Genomic DNA, 16,713 nt, shown 5'->3' with positions numbered 1-16,713 from the left:
CAAATTATCCCTGCATTCCTGGGATGAATCACACTTGGTCATGGTGTATATATCCTTCTTGATGATTTGCTGCATTCTGTTTGCCAGTATCTTATTGAGAACTTTTGCATCTATGTTTCTTAGGGAGATTGGCCTGAAATTTTTTAGGATCTTTCTCTGATTTAGGTGTCAGGGTAATACTTGCCTCCAGGAATGAGTTAGGGCACATTGCTTCCCTTTCACTTTGATTACTGAATCTGAAGAGTATTGACATTAAATCTTCTCTAAATTTCTTGTAGAATTCATCAGTGAACCCATGAAGACCTGGGCTTTTCTTTGTTGGCAGCTTTTTAATTACATTTTCAATTTCATTAAGTGATATTAGGTTATTCAGGATTTTCATACCTTCTTAATTCAGCTTTGGTAACTCATATGTACTTAGAGATCTGTCCATTTCTTCTGTGTTTTCCATCTTATGAGCGTAAATATTTATTTCTTCTGAATCTGATCTTCAGGATCTGTAGTGATTTTAACCTTTTCAGTCCTCAGTGCATGAATTTGAGTATTTTCCACTTTTGATAAGGTTCCTATTAATTTATCAACTTTATTTATTCTTTCAAAAACCAACTCATTGATTCATTAATTCTTTGTATTTTTCTTAGTGTCCGTTGTATTAATTTCTGCTCTGATCATTATAATTTCCTCTCTTGTATGGACGTTGGGCTTATCTTGCTCTTCTTTTTCTTGAGGCTTGCAATGCAACATTAGATTGTTTATTTGTGCTCATTCGGTTTTGCTGATGTGAAAATTCACCACCATAAATTTCCCTGTAAAGACTGCTTTCATTGCAAACCCGCAGGTTCAATATGTTGTATCTGCATTTTTGTTAATTGTAGATATTGTTTAATTTCTTCTTTAATCTATAGTGCATTGGTTGTTCAGAAGGGTGTTATATGATTTCCATGTGTTTATGAAGGTTTTTGTGGTTTCTTTTTCCATTAATTTCCAATTACACTGCACTATGGTCAAATAATGTGCAAGGGACAATTTCAGTTCCTTTGCGTTTACTTAGGCATGCTTCTATGAGCTAGTATTTGGTCTGTTTTAGAGAACGTCTCGTGTGCAGCTGAGAAGAATGTGTATTTTGATGTTGGTGGAATACTCTATAACCATGTACTAAATCCATTTGTTTACAGGTTTGGTTCAGTTCAGATATTTCTTTGCTGACTTTTTGTCTAGTTGATCTGTCTGTATGTGACAATGGGGTATTAAGTTCCCCTATTACAGTTGTGTTATTGCTTATTTTATTTTTCATGTTTATTGATATTTGTCTCACATAATTGAGTGGTACGATATTTGGTGCATCCAAACTTATGATTGCTATCTCTTCCTCTTGAAGCTTTCCCCTAATAAGTATGTAGTGACCTTATTTATCATTTTTGGTTTGAAGTTCACCCTGTCAGCAAACAGAATAGCTACCTCTGTTTTTTTCTGGGTTTCTGTTCCATGGAGTATTGTTTTCCATCCTTTGACTTTTAGCCCATGAATTTATTTTTTAGTTACATGTGTTTGTTGTATACAGCATATTGCTATATCTTGTTTCTTGATCCATTCTGCCAGTCTGTTTATTTTGATTGGTGAATTGAGGCAATTTACATTGATGGTTATAACTAATATGTATTGGTTTATCTTTGTCATGTTATTTTCCTCTGTTGGTTTCCTACTTTTCCCCTCTGTTTAGTTGTTTGCCTGGCCTTGTGATTTTTTTCTAATTGTTCTTGGAAATGTAGTCATTTTTATCTCTGTCTAGAATATCTTTTAGTACTCTTTGTAGGGTTGGTTTTGTGGTCATGAACTTCTTCAATTGTTCATTGTCATGGAAATATCTTATTTCTCCATGAATTTTGAAACATAGTTTTGCATATTATATCAATCTGAGTTGGAAGTTGTTTTCTTTGAGGGCTTGAAATACTTCATTCTGAACTCTTCTTGACTTGAGGGTTGGTGTTAAGAAGTCTGCTGTGATTGTCTTTCCTTTATAGGTGATGTTGCTTTCCTCTAACAGCTTTTGATATTCTGTTCTTGTGCTGAATTTCTGAAATCTTGATCATTATGACGTGGGGTAGTTTTATTTGGATTATGGCTGTTTAAGCTTCTATTTGCTACATTTATTTGTATGTCACATTTTTTATCCATGCTTGAAAAGTTTATTGCCATTTTTTCTGTGAGAAGTCTTTTTTATGGCATTTACACTGTCTCCAACTTTGTCATTGACCCCAATCAATCTCATGTTATTCTTCCTTGCTTCATACTGTAGCTGTTGGATTGACTTTTCATGATCTCTTGCTTTTTTTGTTTATTGGCTTCTGTTGCTATCATTTCAGAAAGTTCCAATATTTGACTTCTAGTTTTGTCTATTTCATTATTATCTGGGCTTGTCCTGGGTGAGCTGTGGGTCTGGGGGTTGTAATTTGCTTCTGCATCTTGTTATTTTCTATTTTCTGTTTTATTTTATTTTGCTTTTCATGTTGATGCTTGCTAATTTCTTTTGGTTGATAGCTTTATTACTATTATTGAAACTTCCCTAGGAGATGTCTATTCTTCAGGGATGTCCTCTAGATGTGGGTATTTTTTATAACTATCCCAAGAACCTACCTTCCCAATTTATAAAGGACATAAAGATATTATTTGGCTCAGTATCCAATATTTTGGTACTAGACTGTGATGATGATTATGACCCCATATAATCCCAGTGTCATCATATAAGGGAGAAAAACTGATTAGAACATGTATGGCATCCTAGCTAAAGTAGTACAGTTAATAATAATAATAATAATAATAATAATAATAATAATAATAGTTTCTAGTATAGCTTAACTACTGACAAACTAACTGTTAACCATTAATCTGCTACCTCTGGCCACAGGAGCAAACTCTATAGCTATATAAGAAAGCTATATAAGAAAATCAAAGCTATATAAGAAAATCAAGCATATACCTTGTTCTTGTATGCAGTGATTTTCCCTTTAGTGGAATAATTTTATCCTCCTGCCAGTGGCAGGGGTTTAAGCTGTGTAGGTGACAGGATAAAGTGATGAATGAGGTCAAGTATAGTAGAATCAAAGCTAGAGATCAAAGGATGATCACCTGAATTTTGAGAAACTGGAAGGCACAGAATGTATAGAATAAAGTAGAATGTGAAAGAATAATCAAACAGGGAACAAACAATGTTTACTCACTTGAAAGTTTAAATGTAAGAGGTAGCTAAGGAAAGAGAGAAAGAGGATCAGTAGAAGAAAACAAAAAAAAAAAAGGTAAGAAACCTAAACAGTGAAAAAAAAGGTCAAAAGAGCAGAATAAAAATGAAAAGAAGGGAAAAAAACAGACCAGAAAAAGAGGACAAGGGCCAGGGATATAGCTCAGTGGCATAAGCACCTGCCTGGCAAGTGCAAGGTCCTGAGTTTGATTTAAGTACCAAAAAACAAAAATGAAACAAAAAGGCCAGATGATATTCTTCAGGCTGAGGATATAGCTCAGCAGCACAAACACCTGCCTGGCAAGCGTGAGGTTCTGAGTTTGATTCACAGTACAAACAAATAAACAAATAAACAAAACAAACAAACAAACAAAAAACCAAGTAGAGAAAAAGAGGACAAAAAAAGAAAAAAAAAAAACTCCACAAAACCAAAAATAACCACAAAATACTAAGCAAAACATAGCAAAATCCAACCAAAGAGGAAAAACATGGCCAATCAAACAAAGGAGAATAAAAGTAGCAAAATACCTCTGCTGTTTACAGTTTTGTGATAGTGTCCAAGTCAGATCTCAAAAACATGCTGTGTACTCCATTCAAATTTGCCATGGGAAGTGTGCTGGGCATGGAGCTGATCTTGGCCTCTCCATGGGGGCTGGGACTGGTCTTTTGTTGGTGGAGTTCCTCAGAGCCCACGGCTGGCTCTTTGCTGCTGCTTCAGACACTTCGAGGTTTCTGGTTTCACTGATTATTCTATCTACCAGAGGCTGGTGTGTGCCCTTGTGGCCCTGGACACCTAGCCTGTGTGTCTCTGTAGTTCGGTGACTCTGCCCCACTTCTTTTTATATCATTAATTTTATTTTTCATCACTTGATTAAAAAGTACTCAGAGATAGTATTTTAAAATGGTGACATTTGTTTTCTACCTTTATTATTGAAAATCATGCCCTGAATGTGGACTGGACCACAATTCTAGTAGCTTCTACAGATAAGAGTTAAAGTTTGTTTTATGTAACCATGACACTGTCACATTTCTGTATTAGTTCTTCATCCTTGATTAAAAAGTACTCAGAGATAGTATTTTAAAATGGTGACATTTGTTTTCTACCTTTATTATTGAAAATCATGCCCTGAATGTGGACTGGACCACAATTCTAGTAGCTTCTACAGATAAGAGTTAAAGTTTGTTTTATGTAACCATGACACTGTCACATTTCTGTATTAGTTCTTCATCACTTTACTGGACAGTCTTTTGAGTTCTTGAATTCTCAAAACCCCCCCTTTTTTTTTTTCTGGATTTGATGTTGAAGTGCATGTATCTTACTTTTTATTGACTAACAACAATGCTAAAGGATCCATTAAGTAGAATTAATAGAAATTATTTTCCTGCCTAGAAAAATAGCATTTTAGCAAGGACATTATTGCATAAAACCAAGACAAGAGAATTAAATGGCACAATTTCATTGACTTTGTATGCTGCACTTTTCTCTGTCTTTCTTCAAAATCTGTCACATGATATGGTGAAGAAATCCCCTATTCCATGGGTTTCTTTTAGCAGTGGAAAAGATGGAACAGTGCTGTTTTAATAAAAATGAAGTTTCCTGATAGACAAGCATATAACCTGAGAGATAGTGTTGGGCAGGAAAGATTATCTAGAACTTCTCCGGCAGCTTTTTGGCAGAGAAATCCATAAAGATGGATGTAAACACAAGTAAATAAATCTATGCTTTCATTTTAAAGTTCACTTCACACACTGGTAAAAAAGAAAAAAAAGATGACTGATTGGGATCCCTTAAGAAAATTCATCAACATGCTATCAAATTCCCCTCATTTAGCCAACATGCCATGCTGTAGGTCTGCTCATAGAAGGGAAGATGCTGGATCTGATTCTCTGAGGGTACATCTTTTAAGTTAATGTGTCTAAGGAAAAGAAATGTCAGTTATTTCTTGCCAGGGGTTGACTCTCTAATGATGCAAAGAGGTGTTAGTTTTGTCATTTGTTTAGTTCAGGGAGACCGTTCAAATATGAGTCAATTATTTTCCATGATTTCTTCAAATGTCAATAGTGAGGGAATGACTTACTCCTTCACAGCTTTGACCAGCACCCACAGACCTGCTCTGCCACTTTTCTTGCTAATACCTATTTGATGTAGTAGCCAGACCTCAAAATTCATGTCCCCAACATTGTGAGCACCAGCTATTTCCCCCCTATTAATACAGAACTTTTTAAAAAAAATTCTATCTGCTTAAAAATTACCTTACTATTGATCTGTATTTTTTGTTTTGCATGGATGGTGGAAGTGATTTTGCATTCTAGGGTGCTCATTATATGGTGTTATCTCAATTTCACAACATAGCTCTTCTTCCATCAAATATCAAAACAGAATTAGAAGTGCAGACTTGAGCAAAACTTTAGAGATGCAGTGTCAACTAGATATGTACCTTATGGTATAGGTTATATGCACCAAATTAAAAAAATCTGACATGTATAAGGACATTTTCTGGGTACATGTAAGTGTAAATGAAGACTCTGTCCTTGACTGAGCTTTATTCAGGCTCCTCTGAGTCTTTTCTTGGCCTCAATCTGTATTGATGAGTTTTGCAAACTCTTGGTGCAAATGCTTGTCAACCTTGACCTCATCCAGACTTGAGCAAACACTGGCCTATCTAACAGTTCCAGATGAAACTCTTGTGTGACTTTCACCTCCCCAAAATTCTTGCTGGAGAAACTTTAATGCTGCCCCAAGAATTTAGTGTTTGGTCTAGCCAAAATCCATGTATAAGCTCCTATCTTCTCTTTCTTAAGCATTTATTACACAAAACTTGCAACTGTAAACTTAGAGGTATAAATCTTCTACAATGTTTCTTAGAGGTATAAATCTTCTACAATCCAGAGATGTTCTTCTCAAACACTGAGGAGGATTTCTCTGGAGAGTGATGTTTAAGAATGTAGGTCCCTTGGCTTTAGGGACTTGTGCCAACTCCCAACTTTGACAAGTGCCACTCAGCAAATACTGGTGGCCTAAGTAAGTTGGCCAATCTGACCCTCCATGTCCTTGAAGACCTTTGCTTCAGCATATCCAGAGATTTGTTTTAGTGGAGCTTAGCTTAATTTATATTGATGACTCTCTCCCTTACTGCAGTAATCTGAATATGATTTTCTTGTTATTTTTAAACAACTGTCCAGAAAAATCACTTCTTCCAAGCAGTTAGCATGTCTAAGGTCTCCTGAATAATGAATATACTTGTATACTATGATTTTAGTAAGAAAGTTGGGGGGCAGTTTTAATGTGTTGAGAAGAACAAGCTTTATTGAGAAATTTCATTTAAAACAATTCTCCATCTTCAGATTTATTAAGTATCTTTTAAAAATAAAAGTAGTCTACAATTGTCCCTCACTATATTGCAGTTCACATATTGTGACTTCACTGTATTGAGGTTTTTTTTTTTAATATCTAGCTGTGTATTGTGGAGTTTTTGCTATATTGTAGGATTTTGTGGTATATAGGTATTTATATAATATTTATGATTTTAATTATTTTTGCCTACAAGATTAAGACAATATTAAAAAATATAAAATGTTAATTCAAACATATTAAAAGAATATTGAATTTAAATAAAATACAGTATATATTTCATCAGCAGATGAATACAGTACTATACACAATGGAGATGTAGTATGCCACTACCACTTGTGCAAATTTGCCAGTGTGAGATTCTACATAGCACACTATTGGCTGATGGAATGAAATGCAACCAACCACACCACTATGTTCTGTATCCTGGGTGCTGATTGGCTCAGTGACCGTAGTATCGGTCTGTTTTCTCTCCTGTACTGTGCCCATATGTTCAGCATTTCTTCTTGTCCATTTCACATCAAGTACCCATATAGAATTTTACATGTTGTTAAAATTATGTAGGTTTAGGAGTGTATAAAGTGTTTAAGAGCATATAAACTATTTATAAGAGTGTGTGAAAGGTTAATAAGAGAGTGGGAAAGGTTTATAAGAATGTGGGAAGGGCTTACAGAACATTAAAATATATATAAAAATATAATGCTGCTACTTTGTGGGTTTTCACCTATTGTGGGATTACTGTACATTCATTATGGGGTTACTAATATCACTTAGTTGTTGCAGGCTGACCAGGTCCATAATCTCCTGAATGAGTGTATGGAGAAGGCTAAATAAAAAGCAAATGGAATGATTTCAGGGCTCCAGGAGGCTCAAAAACCCTCTCACATAATTCTTTTTTTTTTTTTTTTTTGGTTTTTCTCCGGTACAGGGAACCGAACTCATGACCTTGCGCTTGCCAGGCAGGCGCTTTGCCACTGAGCTAAATCCCCAGCCCCCCCTCTCACATAATTCTTAATTCTCTCAGAATTAAGACCAAGACCTCCTCTGGGTTGCCCATATTTATTTGGTTATCAGAAGAAGGGAGGGGAGTACTCAAGAAGGGCAAAACCACTTAAGGACTTCTCTAAGTAAGGTATTAAGTTAATCCACTGAAGAATGAGATGCCTGAGGCCATAGTCTTTATCTAGTTGAGATCTGATCCAGGTGTCCTTGCCTGTGATCTTGTCTTATCCTTTGAGGATTTCTGGCTTCATCCACCACTACAAGTTTTAGTAGGAATTAGTGATTCACAGAGGTTCACTTACCATGAGTCCGCCATTTCCAGATAAGGAGCCTAGGCCTCGGACAGATTCACAAGTCAACATGAAAAGCCAACTGATTAATTTAAGTCTCAGGTCTGTTTAATAGTAGTCTCCATCAATGCAAGTTATGTGATATGTTTTGATATACATAGTAACTGTGAAATGATTGCCATAATCAAGGTTATTATCAGACTGCTATTGCAGGTGTGGTGAGAGTGTGCTCCATATTTTCCTAAGGGTTTTCATATTCAATGTTCATTTCACCGTCACCCATCACAATGAAAGGCAGGATAGTGTGCCTCACTTATGGATGAGCAAATGACCATGTGTGAGATGATGCTTCTGGGATCAGCATCTCTGGAAATGAAACCTGTAGTGTAAGTGCTGGACCTAGTGTCATGACCCCCAGTAAAACCCTATCAGAAGCACCAGATGTTACGTGTCCCAGCCAAGGCCCATAAAATCTACAGAAGAGACCAAAATGGGCATCAGCTTATTTAGGAAAAAACATTTCTTTTAAAAAAATAACTACCAGTAATTTAATTAGTTAATATTCTAAAATCATTGGGTACTGTCACTGGACAGGGATTGAGGACATCCCTGAAGCAGAGATTTGTAACCTTGCCTCACCCCAGGGGGATAGGCTGCAGGTTCACTGACTTTCATCCCAGAGTTTTCAGAACTTACCAGTAAGGAGCATAAAAGAGTTCATAAAAGAATTCATTTTAAATGTATGCTCTCAAAGAAATAGAGTGTGGGCCCTCAAAAGAGAAAGAGGTGCATTCTTTCCTGGAACTGGAAACATTTTATTTTTTGAACTTCTAAGCAAAATTCATATTTTATTTAGAATGAAATAAATCATACAATTTTTTCTTCACCAAAAATAACAGCAACTTTTTTGTGCTATTTTTAGATAAATCACAAAACATTCATTTTGTAGCTTTCCCAGGTTTTGCTTATAAACCAATGTTTTTTTGAAGAAATAGAAACCTATGGAAGAAATGGCCACCTCTCAAAGACCAATGGCCCACATTGCAGGTGACAGGTAGGAGCACAGTTTTTAAATGTTTTTAGATTGATAATTTAAAAACTGGGCATGGTGATGCACACCTGGAATCCCAGCACTCTGGTGGCTGATGTAGAAGAATTGCTATAAACTTGAGGACAGCTTGGGCTACATAGTGAGTGAGTCTGACATAAATAATAAGATCCTGACTCGGTTAAAAAAAAATGAATTTAAGCATTCTTTCAGCTTGTCCTTTAATTTAAGGTCCTGCATTGTTCAAGTAAGCTATGGGTTTTTTTTTTGTTTTTTTGTTTTTTTTTGACTTATAGTATCCTTGAGGAATTTTGGGTGTAATGGGCCTGGAAGGAAAGAGGCATAAGTTAACCTAGGACATACCAATATGAATAGCCTTGGGTAAGTTTGACTGTTTCTCTGAAATTACATTCTTAAAAATACAGTTTTTAAAATTATGATTTTCCTTATCTTCTTTCTTCCTATGTTTACTTCGGTCCTACCTCAGGTATCATACCACCAGAGTGGATAGACTTTGTTTCAGTCTAGACAGAAAGGCATTTATTTAAGCCTGACTCAGACTTCCTATCTTAGTGTCAGACCTTTCCTTTCCTCATTTAAACTGAAATTAGAGTTGATTTTTGAAAATTGAATTTATGCTCCCCAGTGTGCCTCCTGTTCCTCCTGGGGCCATCACAACAGCTGTTTGCTGTGCTGCAAAAGGGGAGGAAATAGAAGCGGGCTGTAATGTAGTCATAATTGTTGCCCAAACTAAAAGACAGTTCTCGCCTCTTGAACAGCTGAGTATTTTGACAAACAGTGCTGTTTTTGCCTGTGAGAGAAAAAAGATAAAATAAGGCAAACTAATATTTATCAGTGATGGTTGCTTAAATTTTTAGTTCTCAGCAGCTTTGAATTTTTGAGTAAACTTTTTACAGCCTTAGTTTTTGCCAAACGAGCAAAAAACTTTGTACTTTTTTTAATAATTTACTCATGTTCAGATAGTATGAGCTTTATGAATTATTTATATAAGTAACCCATTATTGATAAGCTTCTTTTATTAGTAAAATAGTACCATAAAATATAACGTGTTTTCATAATGGAGACTCTTTTCACATATTTAATGAGTTCAGCAATAGCTAATAAATGTCATTAGCTCTATTAGTCAAGGTTATCCAGAAGAAAATAGCCAATAGGGTACACACGGACTTAAGAGAAGATCAATTTATGGGAATCAGCTCCTACCATTATGCACTCTTAGAAGGCCCATGATCTGCTGTCTGTAGGACAGAGTTAGGAAAGCTGGGGGTGTAACTCAGTTGACTCTAAAGGCCTGAGAACCAGGGGGGCTGTTGATGCAAGTCTTGGAGTCTAAAGTGTGGAGCACCAGGAGCTCTAATGTGTGAATGTTAGAGAAAAAGAAAGTCCCAGCTCAAGAAGACACAGACAGAATGTTCCATCTCACCTCTCTGTCCTACCCGGCCCTCCACAGGGAGAGGATGCTTACTTGCATCAGTGAGGGGGTGGATCATTTTTACTAAGAATCTAACACCTTCAGAGATGCACCCAGAAATAAGATTTAATCAGCTCTCTGGGATCCTTTAAACCAGTCAACTAAACGCATAAAATTAAACACTGTAGTGGCTATCTACAACCAATATGCACTCTTAGTAATCTGTTTCTTGGACTTTTGAGTGTGTTGCCTAGGCCAGTAGGTCTTCTGCTTGTGCCACTGGGAAGATCTTAGAAAACAGGAACTCACATTTTTGAGGTCCTATGTGACTTGCAGGACTGCTGTGATCTTAGAATCGTAATCAGATCAGAGGATCTGAAAGTACTCCCTAGTCTTAAAAATCACAGGCAAGTGAATAGCATGAGCCATAGGTTTTAGATATAGTTCATATTCGTTATCAATCAACTGTCTCCTTTGATTATCTGCCCTTACATTTTATCCCCCTCAACTCTTTCCAGTTTCTTCAGAAATCATAGTGTTCAAATGACACTCTTTATATTCACTGGTTCTGATTTGCAAACAGGTATTGTAATTGCTTTCTAAAGGTCTCATTGGAATACAAAAAGAATTTAGATACAAAAGAGTTTTACATTTCAAAAGAGAAATTAATAAGATATATCAATTTAGCAGAAATATACTAACTCTCCCATGCAGGGCACAATGTACCCAGGCAGAATAATAAGATGTCAGTTAAAGAGTAAAGAATAACTTCCAGGATAAAAGTAATTAACTAGGAAAAGTGAGTCCATTGATGGTGGCGAAGGGGAGAACCATAAAATAATCAATTTTCAAACTATGGCTTTGTATTGAAGATTCAGCTGCGCCATATCTAAGTTGGAAACACGGCTTCAGCCTTTGGTTCAAGGCATTAATAAAATACTTGCAGATGATGAGATTACATGCACAATGAACATGAATAATTTCCATTGCCATCAAGGGCTAATATCTACCCTCAATTAACATGTGTAATTTCCTCAGGAAGTAATGTGCCAATCTTTGCCCTTACATTAAAAGGTCAATTTTATGAATGGATATATAAGGACACAGTTTGAAGCTTTATATAAACTTTAGTTGGAAAGATATAATAAGTGAAAATGAAAAAGGAATTTAAAAAGATAGAAAAAATCAACTGGTTTCGCTTTTGCTAAAAGAATTTTGATTATAAAACTATTGAATTAATCACACTTAAGGAATATATGCTAACATATCAACTTAAAATGCTAAACTGTAAACTCATAAATATAGAATAATTATCTTTGCCAAATCATCCATCCCCAGTTGTCAGTATCGTGAAACGATATTGTTGCAGAGTAGTGATTAGGAAGTTGAAACAGAATGAGGCCAGGTGTAAGGTACAAATTTCAATATGCAATCAACTTCAGTTGCTCATGTTGTCATGAAACATTCTGGAAAGTATATTTGTCCTTGAAAAAATAACTTATATAGATTGCTGGGGTTGAAAAAATTTAAACCTAATTCAAATATGCCCAAGATTAAGATATTCTTTGAATATCTGAATTTTCTAAATTATTCATGGTGAGATTAATAATTGATTATGCCTATAAATATTATTCATTGAAAAGGAAGAAAATTTATTCTATCAGGATATTGGTTACATTTGAAATGTTTAAAGATAACAGTTAACTAGTGATATGCTACATTAGAATCAGAAATTCATATCAAAATTCAGTCTTCAAGTTGTTTTGAGTATGAGGCAAAACCAAGCAATAACATGTTTAAGTCTTAGGGGCTGGGGATTTAGCTCAGCGGCAAAAGCGCCTGCCTGGCAAGCGCAAGGTCGTGAGTTCGGTTCCTGGTACTGGAGAAAAAAAACCAAAAAAAAAAAAAAAAAAAAAATGTTTAAGTCTTCATTTAGGTGTTATTTATCTTTAAATGAACAGATTTTATTATTTGCTTTAATAATATTTAGTATGTGTGGGTATCATTTTAAGCAACTCACATATTTGCTTATTTTAATTTTCTGTTTTATTACCTATTTTCATGATACTTATTAAATGTGTGTACCATTTCAATTGATAGACATTATAACATTTGCTTATTCTAATTTTTTCTCTGTATGTGAATTATTAAATCTTTGAATGGGAAAAAGATTTTCCTTTACATTTACCTTTTTTATTAAAAGAGTTTCAAATAGGACTTTGAGAAATTTTCCACCCAGAGTGTTTAGAAATGTATGCTTTTCTGATTTTAAAATTACCATAAAATACAGTCATATGGTAATACATAACATAGAATATTAGTTTTATACAGGAATATTTTGCTTCTTATTAGTGAGAAGTAAGTAAAAATTCACAAAAGAAGAAAATCATGCAATATGGCTGAAGAAACTTACCACAGATGATGAAATGATCCATTGATCAGAAAGCTTACTCAGTTATGCCAGAGATATTTCATGTCACCAAATGATCTGCAAATGTTTTCTCACTTATGATGACTTGACTTGTGCATTTTTGTTATTCTGATGTTGTAAAAGTGTTGTAAAAGTGAGGCACATTCAGTAGAAAATGTATGATACCTTGGATTTTGCATTTTGATCTTTTCCTGGGCTATGATGTTAGGATCTCTCCTGGGTGCTGATTGGCTCAGTGACTGTAGCATCTGTTTGCTCTCCTACACTGTGCCCATATGTTCAGCATCTTTGCTTGTGTTTAAGAGCCTATAAAGTGTTTGTAAAAGTGTGGTTAAGGTTAATAAGAGAGTAGAAAGGTTTATAGGAATGTGGGAAGGGTTTATAAAACCTTAAAATATATATATAAATAATAAAATAAATATAGCACTACTACTTCACAGATTTTCACCTATTCTGGCATCTCTGGAATGTAACACCCACAGTAGGTGAGGGACCACTCTATTTGCTCAAAGGAGCAAATAATCAATACTCTACGGGGTACTGTGTTTTTAACCCATCACATACAATGAGTTAAATGTATTAACTGCATTTTCAACATGTGATATTTTCAACTAACACTAGATTATTTGTAATAAAACCCCATTGTAAATTGAAAAAACATCTGTACTGATGGACTGTTCCATCTCCAACACATACAGGCTTAGTGATCTAATTGATGAATCAATAACACTATATGACCATGATTTAAAAATATGTCAGGTTTAAAATTTAGGAAGGAAAAAAGGTGCTGTGAACAGGGAAGCATCATATATTAGGAATATTTTTCCTTGAAAACTATATTAAAGACAATTTTATTCTGAGTAATAAATTATTGTGAAAGGCTATAGAGCAATAATACAGAAAAACTGAAAAAATACAAATATTCACAGTATCTATGTAGTTTTTTATTTCTCATATTTCCATTAGATTTTAAAATTGTGTACTACCACAGTTTAAATAAGAGTCAAATAGCCATTTATAGATAAATATTATGTGAAATTTTAATATTTATCCTGATATTTTTGAGCAACTATTTTATTATATTTTGTGAAATTTGTATTAGACTTTAAATCGACATTGATGACTACTGAGTGAAGTCTTTCAGAGCCTCAGAGAAAGAGTCTGGTTACTGTTTTGGCAATTTAATGGCATCCAGCAAAATTTCCACTTTAAAATTTCTTTATAGTCAAGACTTTTGACTTCATCATCCATGAAAGTTTCTCCCTTAAAACTGAAAGTTCTTCACGATAGTTAAAATTTCCTTCCCCACTATTAAACTTTGCTTTAAATGCCACATCAGAATGGAGCATCTTCCTGTGTACCATGTCAAGTTCACCGATTGTTTTCCATGATCGTGCATCTTTTCATCAGTAAGTGTTCACTGAGTGTCCATTCTGTGTTAAGTATGTTGAAAGCTGATAATTGGCTTAAATATCCTGAGAGCAAAAAGTGACTTTCCTATCACCGACCCATCTTTTAAAATCTTGGCTAAATGTGAAGCACCTGCCAGTGGCCTATAAAGATTGGTAACGCAACTTGCAGTTACTCTGTCTGACACATCAAGCTGGATGATGACTGTCAGTACAGCAAGGACACCTGGCTGAGTGGAGCAATAATACATGGAAAACATGTAACAACCCATAAAGCAGGTGAGAGAAATCCAAGGACCAGGTGTGATTCTCTACAAAGCATCTTATTTTATGGTTAAAGACACAGAAAATCAAGTAAGTTAAGAGGCACCAGACCTTGTGGGTTGTCATAATGTGCTATGCATGCTCTAACACAAGGGTCTCCAAGTCCTAGGCCGTGGATTGGGTCTGGTACCAGTACCATCACTGCATTACTAAGTTCAGCTTCCTGTCAGATGAGTGGCAGCATTAAGTTATCATAGGATACAAGCTACTGTAAATTTTGCGTGTGAGGGATGTAGATTTTGGACTTCTCATGAGACTCTAATTCCTGATGATCAAGGTGGTGCTGAGATAGTGATGGTAGCCCTGGGAAGTGGCTAAAAATACCAAATAACATTAGCAGACAGTTTTGACTGAACAGAGACCGTAGTAAATCACTTACTTTCAGATTCATGTAAAAAGTCTGTTTGTGGTGAGTGACAGTGAAGCTGTATCTGGTAGCATGCTTAAGTCAGAAAATGGCATTTATTTTAGTCTGTTCATGGCCCACTTGTTATTTTATTTACCACTTCCATTGTCATCTTTGCCTCACTCTGTATACTTTGGTAAGATCACAAACTATTCCTACCCCTAATAAGTAGACAACAAATATTATTGGAGAACATCTTTGAAAAGGAGAAGTGACATAATGAGGAGACTGCAAAAGACCAAAGACTACCAACAAATAGAGAATGCATTTAAAAGAAAATAACAAGTCCCCTGAAATTATAGTTGTATTGCAATATGTGATTTACAGTCTCCAAGCCCACTTTGTATATGTGCTTTGTAAAAAGTGATGTCGTCCTGATAAAATGCTCATCTGCCTGCGGTTGTGTTTTGGCATCACTGTGAATTGTTCCACTTGTCTTTCACTCTCTGCAATAGATGATTTTTAAATGGATTGATATCATAACTGCAAACTCAAAAGGAGAAAGTTTTTGATAAAAAAGAGGTTAGTATCTCACACTAAATGTTGGAACTTTCTTCTTACCACATATCCTTGCTGGTCTTCTAAATATACTGATTCTTTCTCATACTTTACTGTAAGTTTCCAAACGAGGAGAATATGATGTTATATATCATGATATGTGGTTACTGGTCCACTGTCAACATATATTCTTAATAATTGCAAAATCAATTTTTTCTAGATAGATGGGTCCATATTACAAGTTGACAGGGCTTGTTCTAAGTCCTGAGAAATCTGTTTTAGGGTGTAGAATTCCTTCAGTGGCCATTATATTCCATAGACCAGAGGTTTTAGAGGACAAAAGACCTTTAGGGAGCTGGGAAAGGTGTATGAAACAAAGTTCTTTCAGTTGTAAGTAGTGTAATAAGGAAAATCTAGCAAAAACATGAGTGTCATGATGCATTGGTTGATTGAACTAGGAAGTTCAGACATGGTCACTCTTCAACTATGGCTGGATGTACTTGCTCAAGTGTCAGCACTGATGTTTTCTGTTTCTCAGCGTCTCTCTACTCATCTCTGGGCTGGGATGGTTTCTTCCTTAGGAGTCTTCCTTGCTTGGACTCCTTGGGTGTCCAAGGTGTGAAGTAGGAGTTCTTCTTGCTTGGATACCCATCTTGGGTTAACTAGCAGCTTAAGCTTAGAAAATGCAATCAAAATGGAAACTTTTTCTAAAGGTCTTTCTATAAATACAAGGATTTTTTTTTAGTCATATCTATCCCCTTAGGTTAATCACCATTGCTTAGTAAATGAGATTTTAAGCTTAGTCATCCTCCCATTTTCCTATTACTGTAGATATATGAAGATAGGAGCCTTTAGTTTTAATACCTAGGGCGCAGAATATTATTGATATCAAAAGCAGTAATTGAACATTCTTTTTTTAATGTCTTTTTGAGACAAGGTCTCGCTATGCAGTTCAGGGTAGACTTTAGCTCACTTTGTAGCCCAGGCTGGTCTTGAAGTCACAATGATCCTCCTGCCTCAGCCTCCCGAGTGCTGGGATTATAGGCATGCACAAAAAAGTATTAATTGAATGAATGAAGTTCACCCCATAAAGGGAAAGGGGAAATGAGTTAGTACTTATGTATCAGACTGTATACCAAAATTCATAAGTAGTCTAATTTCCTATTTCTTTATTATACTCAGTTTAGAAATAAGATACCTGAATTTTAGAGTATTATCTTGCTTTTAGTACACAGATAATGAATGAAAAACTTTCTTTAAGCACTGAATTTCATTCTTCATAGGTT

Source organism: Chinchilla lanigera, unplaced genomic scaffold (assembly GCF_000276665.1).
Source record: "Chinchilla lanigera isolate Chin_1 unplaced genomic scaffold, ChiLan1.0 scaffold00091, whole genome shotgun sequence".
Taxonomy (NCBI): domain Eukaryota; kingdom Metazoa; phylum Chordata; class Mammalia; order Rodentia; family Chinchillidae; genus Chinchilla; species Chinchilla lanigera.
The sequence above is the reverse complement of the archived record's forward strand: the minus strand, read 5'-3'. Positions refer to the sequence as shown.